The sequence below is a fragment of the Pinus tabuliformis genome, chromosome 7 (assembly GCF_031772625.1).
Source record: "Pinus tabuliformis cultivar Carrire ecotype Pingquan chromosome 7, CPIR1, whole genome shotgun sequence".
NCBI lineage: Eukaryota > Viridiplantae > Streptophyta > Pinopsida > Pinales > Pinaceae > Pinus > Pinus tabuliformis.
The window spans coordinates 1,949,968,250-1,949,985,128 of record NC_142293.1 but is presented as its reverse complement, the minus strand read 5'-3'; positions in this window follow the sequence as shown (position 1 = coordinate 1,949,985,128).

Here is a 16,879-nt window from a genome sequence, read left to right as displayed (position 1 = left end):
CGGTCTTCCCTTTCAATGTAACAGGCACATTGGGGAGGATTCCTAATGGTCGACTGGTTCCTTTATCAAAACCTGAGAGATTTCTTAACTCAGGTAAAAGCGCCGGGGAACCCAGTGCTTTCCAAGCAACAGAGGAAAGGATACTCACAGACGCCCCCTCATCAATGATAGTACCAGCCATAATCATTCTATAGATCTGGACAATGATTCTGAATGGTATACTGGCTGGTAACCGGGGTCTGCCTAGTTGATTCCAATCAAAGGATACAACCAGGTTGCTTGGTGGTGGGACCGAATATACGGCCGGGTATGACCCTGATGATGTTCCTTCCTGCGATAAAGGAATGGGCGTATTGCCCTGACGCTCATCAGAGTCGGTGCTAATGAAAAGAACCTGGATGGTGTCATCCTTATTCTCTTCAGTGAGGGTGTCGCATGAAGATGACTCTTCGGCGACGGTGTCATTTGAAGATGGGTCTTCAATGACAGAGTCATTGGACGATGAAACCTCTGAAGGAAGAACCGGGTCAACTGCCGTTTCGACCTTTAGACTCTCGTCTGGTCTGGATTCAGTAGATTCATTCTCAATGACCGACACTTCAGCTGACCACTTGGGCGGGTCAGCTGGATTTTCAACTATCAAGGGATTAGGCGTGAGTTTTTGGTATCCAGGAGGAAGTCGTAACGGTGAAACCGGACGATCTTCCAAAACTCTATTTGCCTCATCTAAGAATGGACATTTGTGGATGGCATGCTTGCCTTCACACAATACACAGGGTGATCTTGGTCTCCCTCTTCGTCCTTCACTCTCGCTAGTTGACGGACTGCAATCAACATGACTATCAGAGGTTGATGCTACCGGATTGTGCAACCTTGGGGACCAGTCCCTTAGTATCCGGGGAATACAAGGACAATCACGATGGAAGTGGGTCCCTTTGCAAATGACACATGGTGATTTAGGCCCGGTCGGTGCAGTGTGTGAGTTTTTGTCAGCTGTCTTCTGCTTGCCCCTAGTTGCCTTCGCCATAGGCTCCTTCTGCTTCTTTTCTTTCTTCTTCTTTTCCTTCTTCTCCTTGGGAGGTTGACTTTTGCCAGCTCTACCTTGCGAAGATGAAGGATCAGAGGAAGTATTGTAAGAAGTGGAAGGCTGGTGGGTAGTTCTAGACTGTTCTGACTGTTGATTCGACTGCTCAGGATTAGTGGCGATCTGGACTACATTAGTTGAAAAGAGCCATACAGGTAGGCCAATTGTCAATCCTGGAAGTGACAATGTTGCCATATGAGGCGCACCAACATCTCCCCAAGAGGAGAAGGGATTTGGACTTCCGCCAAGGTTGCCTCCTTGGTTGGTGGGCTCCATACTTTTCAACTGAAAGATCAACGTGGGAATAACAGGTGATTTTGTTCCGCTTAAAATAAGTTTTATTAACGACGCTTTTAGACACAAACTTGCTTTTTCATGTTTTAAGAGTCGAGAAAAAGCTAAAGATGACTCTAGTCGCCTTCGATGTTTTAACGAGCCCGAAGTGACAAATGCTCGGTTGGACCTTTTCAGTTATAGAGTTTGAAAAGGGCCAAAAGAAACTGCTCTGGAGATCTAGGCAGAGGGTGTGCCAAACCTTTCGCGAAACCACAGAATACGTTTTACGGTACGGGTGGTCGATCTTCGTGAATGCTGTGTTCACTGCATCGCGATCAGTAGGGCGGCCGACACGGCTTCCTAAGGATAAAGGATAAATGCCTATAGGGGTCTCCCAATATACGCGACGGTACGCGGGAGCACAAGTCCGTATTAGTGCCACCGACTCTCAGGAGGAATCACCCACCTTCGTAGAGATCGACAGTCACTATGTTTAACGACGCCGGAACACGTCTCTACCTAGACCTCTAGATGTTTGCGTTATGTTACAAAGCGTTGTTATGTAAATTGGATTTATTTTAATGTTGATCTTGCTTAGCAGTTTGCCTTTAAGGATCACCACGAGATGTATATATACAACTTCCTAAATGCAATCTAAGATGAGAAGCAAAACTTTTCAATCTTTCAACTTTGAAAACCTTAATCTACTGAGGGAAAAGAAAGATATCAACTTTTCTCACAGATCATAGAACACACACTAAATGCACTTTTTTCCTAAATCAACAAACTGTCAATAATGCACATGCACAATGCAGATATTTCTTTTCTTTATCCTTAATGTTGATGTAAGACAAAAAGGAAACTGTTGTATAACTTTGAATCTAATTTCAAGCGAGAATAAACAAGCTTGTCCAAAATCAAAAGACACCTTAAGATCGACTTGTTTAGACACTGGAAATGTATAGATTCAAACCATAAAATGAAAAACAAACAAACTCAAACAGCCATGAACAGTAATAAAACTAGCCCTTAAGATCTCAAAGACACTTTTACAGTTCAGGATCTAAGAGGCCACAGCTATACTGGTTCGCTTTTCACAATGGGAAATTGTAACTGAAGCAAGAAATACTGAAAGAACAATCACAGTTTCATCACACAACTGAGGCGGAATAATGTCAAGGAAAGTTGGTTTACAGCAAGTACAAATGACAAGCAATCAGCAGCAAAATAACAGTGAAAACAGGGCTAAGACACAGTCGGAAACCTCAGGAAGACATAGCCTAACTGGATCAGCGCAGGCTCTGGTCTGTCAAATTGACTCTCAGCGCAGTTCCCGAAGGGAGTACCTGCGCTGAAATGCAGACTGCCTGTGGACAGCCTGCACTGAGACACGAGAGTTGCGTTTACAAGGATTTCCGGGTCATAAAAAGCTCAAAAATTCACTGTTTTTGCTGAAATAAAAAGCTATAGGTCAAGTACAAGCTAAGGGATGATCAAGAGGATGAAAATCTATCACAAAGAGCATAAGAGTCTTTTGTAGATCAGCTCTTCAAATCATGAATCTGCTCAGAAAATGAGCAAGAGTAGCAGCCCCTCTACTTCGCTTTTGATATAGTCAAAAGCTTTTCGATTTGGTACTCTTTTCTTCAGGAAATGAATAGCAAAGATACTACAAACACCAACAAGATACTAGGCTCCCCAGCGGAGTCGCCAGTTTGTTGTGGGGAAAAGTATCCGACTCGGAATGACCCTATCCCTACTCTAAGGGCGATAGTTCCTTAGCAACAACTGAAAGTAAAGCTTTGATATTTTCCTTTATGAAAGTACAGAGAAGGAAGAAAAGATTGACCAATCGATATCCTTCGCTTTTGTCGATCTTGTCTTCTCTCTTCGTCCCTTGCTCCCAGCTCCTTGTTCCCTTGCCGACCCAGCTACACAAAGATCCTGCACAAACAAGAGAGGGAAACTACAAGAAACATGTACTCATAACTGATGCATGGATTAGAGTGAATCAGATATACAAGTAAATACAATACATCAATGCAATACAAGTATATAGGAGAACATTCAAAGCTTTATTGATAGAAGTAAAAGGTTCTGAGAAGGTTACAACCATCAATGGCTCCAATCCAGCAGCACCTCCCCAGCAGCAAGAAATCTCCTCTTCACCTCTATAAAAGCAATCACCCAATAGCTCTAACTGTAAACCAACAGCACTTCCTTGCTTTGCACAAAATTCCAGCCTCCTTAGACCTCATAGAAGAGCTCTATATATAGGAGATTTGGAGAAAGGATGAGTCAGCTTGAGACTGACCTAAAGCTGCCTTGTGTCCTCTCCCACTTTAGTTAATCTTCAGTTCTTGAGTCCACTTGGAGAATCTTGCTTCCACTTGGAGATCAAGACCTTCTTACTCATCACAGGGCGAATCCCTTGAACCAAGTGTCAGTTTGGAAGCTTCCTGGGCAGTTGACACCTTGCAGAATGACTGTGCCACTTGGCCAATCTCGCCCAGCGCAGGTAGCCTTCATTGGAGTTGACTTTCAGCGCAGGTACAAGGAGGAGCAGTTGACATTCAGCGCAGTTGCTCAGTGGAGCAGTTGACATGATCCAAAAATAGCCTGTTTTTGAGTGTTTTCAGGTGGAGAACTGATGGGAAGTGCTGTGGTTTGCTGACCTTGTTCTTCTAGGGGTAAGAACAACATGTTTAGGGACTGAGGATCCCTGTAATTATTGACATTTCATGCTCCATGCTGCGAGGCACAAAAATGTCTATAACACTCCCACCACATATAATTCTACATTCTCTAGCCTTCCAATGGGTAGAATGCAGTACTGGTTTTCCATTCTCAATTGTATCGGCGAATATCTCAGTTGTGGCTTCCCCATAACCTCCCATGTTTTCCTAGGAAGGATGTTTACATCCGACCCCAGTTCCAGCATTGTGTCCATGATTTGGAATCCTGCAACCTAGGCATTGAATCAGAATTCCTTTCCACTTATCTTCTTATTTCGTCGCACTCTTCTGGTATGCTTTTCTAGTAAGTTGGCAGATGGTCGTTTTGCTTCCCCCTCCTCCTCGGACAATGTTTCCTTTAAACTTTTGCTCAACTCTTTCAACATGTATTCATCCTCAATGATTTGCATGAACAACTTAAACCATTATTTTATTGGGTGAGCATTGTTGAGCATGTGGCCATTCTGCCTATGATTCTCCCTTGTCTCGATGATCCCTTCAAACAATTTAGTGACCTCGTGGTAATATTGTTTTTGTTGCTCAGGCTGGTATGATTTCTTTGGGCATGATGCCTTAATGACCAAGGGTGGGTCCACCATACTTCTATCTTCCCCCATCCTCTTTCACCCTGTTGTGACTATATTTATATTGGTTACAGGAAGACCATCGTCAGTACGAGGTTCAGCATTAACCAGGTTATCCCCTCTCTGTCTAGTCCTTTCTTCCCACTTTACAATGAGGTCTGGGCAATCCTCTATGGCATGAGAATTGATCCTGCATTGTGAACACCATGGTCTTCTAGGGAGCAGGCATTCCCTGGTGACGTGCCCCTCTTGGTCACAGTTGTAACATCTCACGGGAACTCTTCCTCCCATTTTTCCTCATCTCCTGTTTCCTCCTCGTCCTCCCTAGTTGGACTCATTCATCCTAAATGTCGACCTTTCAAGTCATTCTACTAAAGCATCAAATGCTCTACACTGGTCAGTGTGATGCGTTGTGGATTCACAAAACTCACAATAGTTGTTATTGGGGACGTGGAGTAATTATGTATTATCGGGCACATCTATAGTAGATGTCCATACATCTTATAGATCTCACAATATTCCTGATTATTTCATCCAGGGGAAACTCCTTCCGCTCCTACTGCTACAACTCTTGTTGTTGGTGGGGTTCCTAATGATCTTGTAATCCCCCCTGGATGATTAATTCCTCGCAACCTCAGATTGATCTGAAATGATCATATGTTAAAACTGAAGTAGAATTGATTATTCCAACAGTGAAATTAATGTTAAATTAAAGTTTTGAAACCATGAGAACTACTTGAGAAGAAATATTTTACGACAGTTGATAAAACATAAGTAAGATGCAAAATAGAAGTGAAAACAGCGATACCAGAAAGCAAGTTGATTACGGGGTTCGTCCCTGATGGACTACGTCTCTGGGTTCACTTTCAAGATGGGCGCGCTTTATTAGGATTCAAACCGAAGAGGTCGATTACACAGAAATTTTACTAAACTGAATGTGCACGCAAGCACTTCTGGTCACTATCATAAGAAATCTCTCTGAACTAGCTTTCCAACACCTGTCACAGTTCCTAATTCTGCCTCTGGATGCTTATGTTACACTGAAAACAAAAACAACCTCTAACCTCCATAATCTACACACAAAACTTCAAAACCACTCCAATGTCCTTCAATGAGCAAAACTGCCTTTTATAACCTCCTAGATGCATTCGAACTTCTTCCTCCAAGTTTAGGAATGAACTACTAACTTGAGGGGTTAAATTTATGGTTTGTTTCCCTCGGCCTTGTCATTGTTTGACACCTTAGGGTAAACACACATGGTCTTTGAATTAATTTTAATACCAAAGCACAACAAAAAAAACCCAAAATAGCACTTTGGATAAAGGCGCAACCGTAAATAGTTTTCTAACTGGGTGAAGGGGAGATAGCCAGCATTTGACTGTCGTGGTCTAACTGTAGGCTGCCACCTCTGTGTTGATCCCCAATGGTTCCAGCTTACGGTGCGGCTATGCATGTGACCTGACTCGTGACAGTTGCGGTTAGGGCCTATTCCGAACAGTGACATGGATATCTGATGCGGTCTCCAAGCCCGAACTGTTACCTCTGTTCACGTGCCCAGGTTACGGTTTTACTCCTACGATGATTAATTGCTAACTCTAACACTTGCTACCTGTCGCAACTACCTCTATATCCGCTCACATGCTTTCCTACGATTAGCACCTCGCACGGTTTAGGCTAGCGGTTATGGAACTATGTTTTGATTTATAATGTTTTTAATATGATTCCAAAGTAATACAATAACCTTGAGAGGGTTTTTTACATAGGTTTAATGTATTAATACATGGATTTTGATAGGTTAGGTTCTAGGACTTAGGGTAATGGGTTTTAGAAATAGGTTTTTGTAATGTGTATTACAATTACAATGTTTTTTTTTTTTAATATGGTTTGTTTTCATTAGGTTTTTAGGTCTTTAGGTTAGGGTTTGTCATTCATCATTTTGTTCTAACATGACCATTTACATCAAATTGTCACAAAGTGACATTTGCGACAATCGTCATAGGATGACAGCAACCAAAACTTGCAAAATGGACGACAAACCCACGTCGACACCAAATCTTGGCAAAACTGACGACAACGACATGTCAACAACCAAGTTCCAAACCATATCACCATGAAAACCATTGACATCACTTGAACAACTTGAACCATAAACAACACTGTCAAAGCTGAAGACATCGGACTGAATGCTGACAACGAAACTGAAACTATGTAACTGATCTGACAAGATCCTTCTGGATCAATCCTCTCCACTTGAAAGCTTTTGGACCACAAAAGTTTGACTAGACAGATAGTAAATGAGGGTAGAGCTCCCTTAATTCCACCTTGCCCTAATGATGTACCAATACATTCGATCAACCACCTGAAAGTGATGACCCTGATGATGCTGACCATGGCACATCTTGAATTGGTGACCTGTTCCATCCATCTGTAGTATGAACAAATTGTAAAGATGGTCAAACAACCTATTATGAACATGGAAATTGATTTCCTTCCATGAAATACCATGAGTTAGTGATTCATAAACATCTTTGAAAACAATCTCTACAGGATATTGTTCAATACCATTGACATGTATTAACAATATATATTGCGGAATGATAGAGACAATCAAAGACATTTTTGACATCAAACCAACTACTTGACTTGATATACTTTCCTAATTCCTTATTACTAAGTGAACTTGCTGCAATAAACTCATCAAGATGTAATATTAAAACTGCTACAACTTATTTTGACTTTGAAAGTATTGAAATGGTTGTTGATTTGTTTGAATCACTGATTCCTTATTCATTAAATGATGTTTCCAGTGATTAGCACTTTCCCCTGATGCATAAGTTTCCCTTAGATGTATTGGATACTTTGGCACTGCTTTATAAAAGGCTTTGATATGAAAACAAATAGGCGTCCTCTCCACTTCAAAAGAGGCTTCAAAACTGTTTGAAACATGAAATGGTGACACAATGCAAGAGAAATTTAACACTGACTTTCCCCAATACTGACCTGCATCCCTGTAACTGTTAACTTCTAGACTTGGATTGAATTAATTCATTCTGACATTAGGAAGATGAGCTTTAGGCACAAATTGTAATTCATGTTGTATTCCCTTCTTATGAGTAAGATGTTTGGTTTTAAATAGAACTTGAAAAGTTTCTACTTCTTTGATCCAACTATCTTTAAACTGGGACTCATAACTTGAACAATCATCATGTGTTTCTAATGTTGTTCCTTTACACACATGATTACAAATCTTTTATTTGAACTTATTAATTGCTTCATCTGATTAGCAACAATATTCAAGTGATTTTTGTTTTGATGTGCCTTAACAATAATTTCAACCCCATCTTTCTTAAGGTGATATTTATGCTCTCTTCTATAAAATACTGCATCATGATCATAAATATAAGGACTTCCTAAGACAACTCCACATATGTATACTGGAACCACATCTAATTCTACTTCATCAATGTAATTAGTTGTAATGGCAAATCTTAATTGACACTATTTTGTGACTTTTATCTAAGTTGATTTATTTAGCCATCCTAATGGGTAAGGTCTTGGATGATTCCATGTTTCCAAACCCAAACTCTTAACTAAATATTTAGATATTAAATTTTCTTGTGATCCACTGCCAAACATTATATATATCTTTGTATTCTTAGAAGTTATCCATATGTTAAACAATTCAAATCTTTTATCCTCATTTGAAGGATTTATGTTTGATGAAGATGCAATAGTGTTCGAACTTGAACCAGTGTCTGTCGAAACTATGGCAGTTATCCTCCTTTCATCACTTGAATCTGAACCTAGATCTTGTTGGACTACTACAATTGCTTTCTTTTCATCCTTCCCTTTAAGGAAATTTTGGGCTTAAGTTTTGGATGTAGTTTCCAACACTTAGATTCATCATAACCGATTCTCTGGAAATGAGAACAACTAGGTCTTTCCTTCTGAACTGTCTCTGATTTCTTTCTCTTCGAATTGTTCTTCCCTTTACTGTCATTGGAATCTTTGATTTCCAACTCTTTGGACAATTATGGTGAAAACTTGAATGGTCTCCCACCTGATTCAATGTGTATGGCTTGAACACACACTTCATCAAAATCATTAGGATTAAACATCAATAATGTATGCTACAAATATGAATGTAAACTGCCGATGTATTTTAATAAAGTTTCATGTGTATCTAATGAAATACTAAGCACCAATGCTTTCTTTCTGAACTCCTGAGTAAACTCCTGAACACTCTACCTTTTACCTTGCCTCAAATGTTGCCAATCAATCACAACGTGCTACATATATCCTAAAGGATATAATTGTTTCCTAAGAGCTTTTAAAAACTTAGACCATGAAGAGATGACTTTGCCTTTTCACTTTACATCTATTTGAGTTTTACTTTCCCACCAGATTAAAGTTTTTCCCCCCATTCTAAGTGTAGCTAACTAAATTTTCGTTTTATTTTCAGAAATGTTCTGAATATGACATTACACTTCTAACTGCTTAATCCAGTTATCTAGCTTTTCAGGATTCATTTCACCATCATAAATAGGTAACTCAAATTTTACATCAAGTTTTAAAATAGATGTTTTCTTAGGTTTCTTTTCTGTTTCAGATTCTGCACTGGAAGAATAAGAAGAAGAATATGATGATGGAGATGATGGAGGTGAAGGTGGTTTATCAGCCTTGTCTTTACCTTTGTCCTTCTTCGATGTCTTTGACGAAGAAGCTGCATCTCTCGCCTTCTTATCTTCATAGAGTTCTCCCAACATCTGCTGCATATTCAAGAATGCTTGTTGAAACTATTCATCACTCATATTAGTTTTTGGTGTTTCACCTGCATCAAATCCTGTCATGGTCGACTTATGAATGACTCTTCGCTTTCCAATCTCTGGATTAATCTGCTCGAGCATTCCTTCTCCACGTTGCGACTTTGACCTAGTTAACATTCAATGGAAAATTCTACAAATGCAACTTGCTTTGATACCAAATTATATGATCTAAAATGATCATATGTTAAAACTGAAGTAGAATTGATTATGCCAATAGTGAAATGAATGTTAACTTAAAGTGTTGAAACCGTGAGAACTGTTTGAGAAGAAACACTTTACGACAGTTTATAAAACATAAGTAAGATGCAAAACAAAAGTGAAAACAACAAATACATAGTGATACTAGACAACAAGATTGACTACGGAGTTCGTCCCTGATGGACTACATCTTCGACTCCACTTTCAAGATGGGTGACAACTTTATTAGGATTAAAACCGAAGAGGTTGATTCCACAGCAATTTGACCGAACTGAATGTGCACAGAGGCCCTTCTATTCATTGTCATAAGAAATTTCTCTGAACCATCTTTCCAATGCCTATCACGGTTCCCAATTCTGACTCTGGATGCTCCTGTTACACTGAAAACAAAAACAACCTCTAACCTCCAGAATCTGCACACAAAACTTCAAAACCACTCCAATGTCATTCAACGAGAAAAATTGCCTTTTATAACCTCCTAGATGCATTCAAACTTCTTCCTCCAAGTTTAGGAATGAACTGCTGACTTTAGGGGTTAAATATAGGGTTTGTTTCCCTCGGCCTTGTCGTTGTTTGACACCTTAGGGTAAACACACATGGTCTTTGAATTAATTTTAATACCAAAACACAACAAAAAAACCCAAAATAGCACTTTGGATAAAGCCACAACTGTCAATAGTTTTCTCACCGGGTGGAGGGGAGACAGCTAGCATGCGACTGCCACGGTCTAACCGCAAGTTGCCACCTCCGTGTTGATCCTCAACAGTTTCGGCTTCCGGTGCGGCCATGCATGTGACATGACTCTCGGCGATTACGGTTAAGGCCTGTTACGAATGGTGACACGGATATCCATTGTGGTCTCCAAGCCCAGACTGTTACCTCTGTTCACATGCCTAGGCTACGATTTCACTCCTATGACGGTTAATTGCTAACTTCGACATCTGCTACCCGTTGCATCTACCTATATATCTGCTCACATGCTGTGCTATGGTTAGCACCCCGCGTGGTTTAGGCCAGTGGTTAGGGAACTGTGTTTTGATTTATAATGTTTTTAATATGATTTCAATGTAATACAATAGCCCGAGAGGTTTTTTTACATAGGTTTAATGTATTAATACATGGATTTTGATAGGTTATGTTCTAGGACTTAGGGTAATCGGTTTTAGACATAGGTTTTTGTAATGTGCATTACAATTACAATGTTTTTTTTCTAATATGGTTTGTTTGCATTAGGTTTTTAGGTCTTTAGGTTAGGGTTTGTCATTCATCATTTTGTTCTAACATGACCATTTACATCAAATTTTCACAAAGTGACATTTGCGACAATCGTCACATGATGACGACAACCAAACCTGCAAAATAGACGACAAACCCACGTCGACACCAAATCCTGGTGGAACTGACGACAACCACATGTCAACAACCAGGTTCCAAACCATATCACCATGAAAACCATTGACATCACCTGAATAACCTGAACCATAAACAACATTGTCGAAGTTGAAGACACCAGAGTGAATGCTGACGATGAAACTGAAACTATGTAACTGATCTTACGAGATCCTCCTTGATCACGGACACTCCATCGTGACATGTCCCTCCACCATGCAGTGCGTGCACCATACATTAGATTTGGCTGGCCAAACTAGTTGAAGGTCCTTCAGCTTCTCCTTTAAAATTGCAATCTGGTTTTGAAGGCCCATAATCGATAGATCTTGCAATCTTGTCCCTCCTTGGTATTCATGAGGATATCTAGCCATAACCTATATACGTGATGCTTGCTCTAGAGCATCTTGGAGGGTCCCAATCTTTTGTTGCGTCAACGACATCCTTGTAAGGGGAAAGGATGCCTTGATGAACCAGTCTCTCTAGTGATTAGGATCGAGGGTGTAACTCAGCTTAGCAATGGCATCCTTAAATCTTTGCATTAGCTCCCAAGAAGTTTCACCTTCCTTCTGCTTGATTTCCCATAGCTCTGATAACCCTTGCTGGTCAATCTGAGGTACTTTGAATTCTTGTACGAACCCCCTCTTGATGTCATCTACCGTGGGATTCTGGTTCTATTCCACCCATTTTTTAAACCAACACAGAGTTCTCTCCCTTAATGCAGTCTGGAACTTAACTATTTTGACATTCTTTGGAGTCTGTCGTGCTCTACAAAAAGCTTCGCAGAGATACCAGTGTTGTTCTATGTCTTCATTTCCCCTACCCGCAAACTCTGGGTATTTGGTAAAAGATCCCACCATGTTTATTTGAGTATGCGCCAATAGCACAAATCCCTTAGTTCTGGGTTGTTGAGATCCTTGCAGTCCCAAGTTAATAATACCACTAATTTCCCTGTTGTTTATTGTATTGAAACTAGCCTTATATCTCTTTTTCATGTTGCATACCTGTATTTCTTTAGCTAATTTAATAACAAATTTTTCCAGATTATAATAAGGTACTAGGGGAAGGTCGGGAGGAATACTACCTGTACCTTGGGGACATTGTTGTTGATTTCTTAGGGATGCTTCTTCTTTGGCAAATAACCTTCTCATGATGTTGCCCATTTCCTCTTCTCTTTCCTGCATGAGGTTTCCAAAGTAGATGTGGGTTATGGTTTCTAATATTCCTATGGAATCTTTACAGTAAATAAACAAGCAAACATAGACATAAAAACCATGAAAATCAAACACATGAATCAGTCCATGAAATTGCACCAAAAATTGCTTTCCTGAGCCATTTTATTAATGGAGTGGAGCAAGTACAATAGTGCGTAAAATGAACCTAGGCTTGCCTCAAGGGAAAGCTTGACAGAACCCAGGTGTCAAACAGTAATCTCAATGCTGGAAAGAATTGCTCCTCTAATGCTCTGCGTTGTCTCCCAGTAACTACCACTGCTAGCTGAAAAAGAGATGCAAGATACCCCACCTCCAGTGCTCAGAAGGTGATCAAACTTCATCCACAAACTCCTTGGCTAAAACCCACAAACACCCATAAATGGTTTGGCCCGATTTGGACTTCCCAAAATCAACCCCCAAAGGCACTGTGCAATCCCCGTCAATTCTACACTGTTTGCTGCAAAGATATGGATGAAAAGCCCACCAACATTGCTCAGAAAATTCTGAAACTTTATATTTGGGATCCTTGTCAAAAACCCAGAAAAACACAGAAATAGTTTCCCTTGGTTCCAAACTTCAAAATTTGACCCTTAAGAGCTTGGCCCTCCACCAAATTCGAATTTTGTTACTGTGGATGCTCCTATCAACCTATGCTCTCCAAAATACAACAATCCTCCTCCAGTGGCCCTCCAAATGAAATCCCAACAACTCAGTGACTAAATCCTTCTATCAAGCCTCCCCACAATCAGCTCCACCAATGACTGCGCAGTCTTGGGACAAGTCTACATAGTCCCAACCAAAGAAATTTGTCTTGCTGAGAAGAGCAATCTCAACTCTCATAATTTCTCTTCCTTCACATGTAATTTGGACAAGGAATTGCCCAATAATGCTATAGCCTCTAATTTCAGTACCCCATTTCACCCAAGAACTGTGTGGTTCTTCTTCTGCATCCAGGTTTAAGATAAGACAAGTTGTACCACCTGAGACTGGTCCCCCAAGTCTCCACAAAGTCATGACAATACCTCCCTAGGGTGGTACTCGTGGTCCACCAAAGAAGAGGGTGAGATTTCCCCTTGGAAACCTCTGGTGCTAACAACACTTGTGACTCAATTGAACAACTGGAGCAATAATGTGTAAATGTCAAATTATCAAAAAGGTGCCCAACGTTGCCTTCAACCCTCTATTTATAATTGTTGCCTTACCTTTCCTTGTGGGTCCCTCATCCAAATATTTCGACCTCCTTTCCACAAAATCGATTTTTCTTCCAAGGGGTGCGTATTCCATGAGGGGTGGCCCCCCATATTCCACTAATATTGAAGTTTTTTATTTCTCCTAAGTCCCATGTATCAAAAATTTATCCAATGCTCAGATTACAAAATTTTTCTATGCTTAGAACTTCTCGAATAACTTAGTTAATATTGTTAAATAAAAAATTAAAAAATTAAAAAACAAAATTGGGGATATCACATGGTTGGACCAAAACTCTCCTTACGGATGGATCGTATTTTCCATCAGAACTTCATTGGCCAAAAGATGTAACCAACACAAGGAAGACAGACAGAAGGCTAGCCAAATGTTGAAGTGTCACAAGACTCTTTATAGTTTGGCCACACACATACTAAGAAGCCAAAACAGGTCCAGGCACAACACTTATTCGCATGATGAAAACAAAAGGAGAAACTCAACAAGAAATAAAACAAGACGAAAAGAAAGAAAACACACAACAAGGAAACAAAACCAGAAGACAAGAGAACAAAATGGCTAAAGCAAACATGATGTAGAACTAGAATAAGAAAACGAGGACAAACTACAGGGAATGAGTGCAGAATGAGTGTAAGAGAGGGAAAACTATGATGTAGCTAACCCTACTCCTAACCTAAAAGCTAGAAGGCTAGGGTCACGTATAATGAAATTTCTAGTGAAGCCACTGTAGTTGTTCTCGACCTACATTCACATAGATACAAACAATTAAAACAGATATAAGGAAATGTGCAATAAAAAAATAAGAATTTGAATAACTTGCACAAGAAAAGGAAGGTCTTGCTTGTGGGAAGAAAAATGTGTCACAACCACTACTTTCATCCAATTTGAATTCTTACCTTTCCGGTGAATACCATATTTCAACAAACCTTGGAAGCTTCTCGTTGATGTGTCTCCATCTACACTGAACTCTTTAGCAAGCGCAAGGGAAGACTGAAACTTGTTGTTCGCGAAAAAGTTTCTAGCTAATATTGTTCCAACCATTCAGCGATTGGATCATACAATTCGTGACAATCCCCTGGAAATCTTTGAAAAGATGAGTTTTCAATTAGAAGACTGGGATTACGATGAGAATCTTGTAAGGGAGAATAGATGCAATCATTTCAATAGTCACGTTGAGAAAGTGAGGACCCAACGTAACTATCAACGAAGGTTGAAGTGTTTCAACTACTCAGCACAAATCTAAACAGTGAGATAGTGAACAATGAAGCTCAAGAGATATAAAACCATTGTCCTTGGATGTGCTTGTGGGAAAATGATAAGCTAAATGACAATCACCAAGGATGGAAGAATGATCACATGAGCTAATTGGAGCATCAGATTACCAGTTTGCAATAACCAAGGATAAATCAATTTGAACAGTTTCGTGAACGTTTTGAGTAATATAATCATCTTCTTTGCACGATGGATGTGACAGTCCATTTCTTCGTAACTAGTGACACATTGTACTTGCATCATAATCATCAGGAGAATTGGGAAGGGAGTCTAGTACAATAAACACATGACACTAGTCGGGATGGAATGAACAAAAAGGAGATTGATTTGCAAAATAACTTGTGCTTACATTCACATTGAAAAGGGTTTCAGGTGCAATGAAGAACAAGATTCAAGATATGATATTCACAAGGAAAGCTAGGAGCTTCTCATCATGAAATAAATACGATAGATATGATTCCTTCGAGAGTTTGAAATATTACATTTGAAATACCAAACATCTTTGAGAAAGAGATTTATACTGAATGAAACCATGCAAAAAGAAGGATTGTGTGAAAGAAACCATAACTAACTTAGTTCAGGGGGCTTACCAGAGTTGCGAGATCCTGACATAACCATCAACAAAAGTTGAAGTGCCTCGACTCCCTGTCAGGTCCCAAAATTTTCCAGGATTGTAGAATCACATTTTGAAGCTTGATCCAGATCATGCAAGGTTTGAGGATAATTTTTGTTGTTGGTTTCAATACTACTTACTGGATGACAGTCATCTCTGTGACAGGTTTCACGAGATTTTTCAACTTCAACAATCAGATTACTCAAGTGGAAAGGCTCTTTTGATAGCAAACTCAAAAATAAATGAATCGGGGAAATTTCGTAAGCAATCTTATTTGAAGAGTTGTCTTCAAACAAGAAAAAATATGATGAGGGATGGGAAGGGTACTCTATGTTTTGTGTGTTTTCAATCTCATCACGAACAACCTCACCACCTTGTGATAATTCATCGGATGAAGAAACTGAAGAGCATGGAGTATCTTAGTCGTAGGTAGTGATCTGGATTTAAACAAGAACACAACAAATTATAGATATAACCATAAATAAAAAGATGCAGTGGAAATAACACTTCATTTCATTAATATCAAACACTGAAATATGCTTACAAACAGAATGGAAATAAGACTAGCTTGGGCGATGGTACTTTATCTCTGAAAAAAGATGTGGCGGCTACATGTCTCTTAAATGTGTTACAATGAGGCTCAAAGGCCTATTTATTATTGAGAAACAATGGAAAACCATGAACATCCAAAAACCTAACCCTAGCAGATGAAGCGCCAAATTATGGGCCCCGCTTGGGTAAATTGGTACATCAACTTCCCGGGGTCGTAACTTTGGCATACGATCTCTGTTTGACGCGCACAATACCTCATTAGAAATATCTATCTGAGTAATACAACTTTTGAATGACCAACATTGGTAAATGACTCATGTTGGTCTTGATTTTCCCAACAACAAAAAACGTCATTTAGGGCCTCAAAACAACTCCGAAGTTCAGGACCCAAAAAACTGCCAAAAATAGTAAATTGTGCTACAAAGAAGGAAACTGAAAAATTGAAGGAAACAATAGTGGGGGTCCAAGTGGAATAGGTGGGTGGCCACCAATATCCACCTGGATCATTCCTCCCCCCTTAGGAAGTAATGGTCCCCATTGCGTAGAGTTCCTCCATGAGATGAGGAAACTTCTTCTGAACTTGGTCCCTTGTGAGCCACTTGCCTTGGTGAAGGAGTTGGCATGCTTTGAAAACTCGATATAGTTGGATCCTTTGTTATCAGGTGTTCTTGATCTATGTGTCCATGATTCGATCAGTTGTGGATTGTTCCATGCAATCTGGATTTAACTCTGTAGGTGTGAGTTGTTCTGCAATGTCTGATGTGTCTAGCAATGGTGGGAAGTATGGTCAAAGGCGGTCCACATTGAACACTGGGTGCAGGACAAGTAATGGGGGAATGCTGAGGTCAAATGTATTATCTCCCATAGCCTTGGTAATGGTGTAAGGACCATATCAGAGTGGTCTGAGTTTCGAATAGGCTCTGATAAGGCATTCCT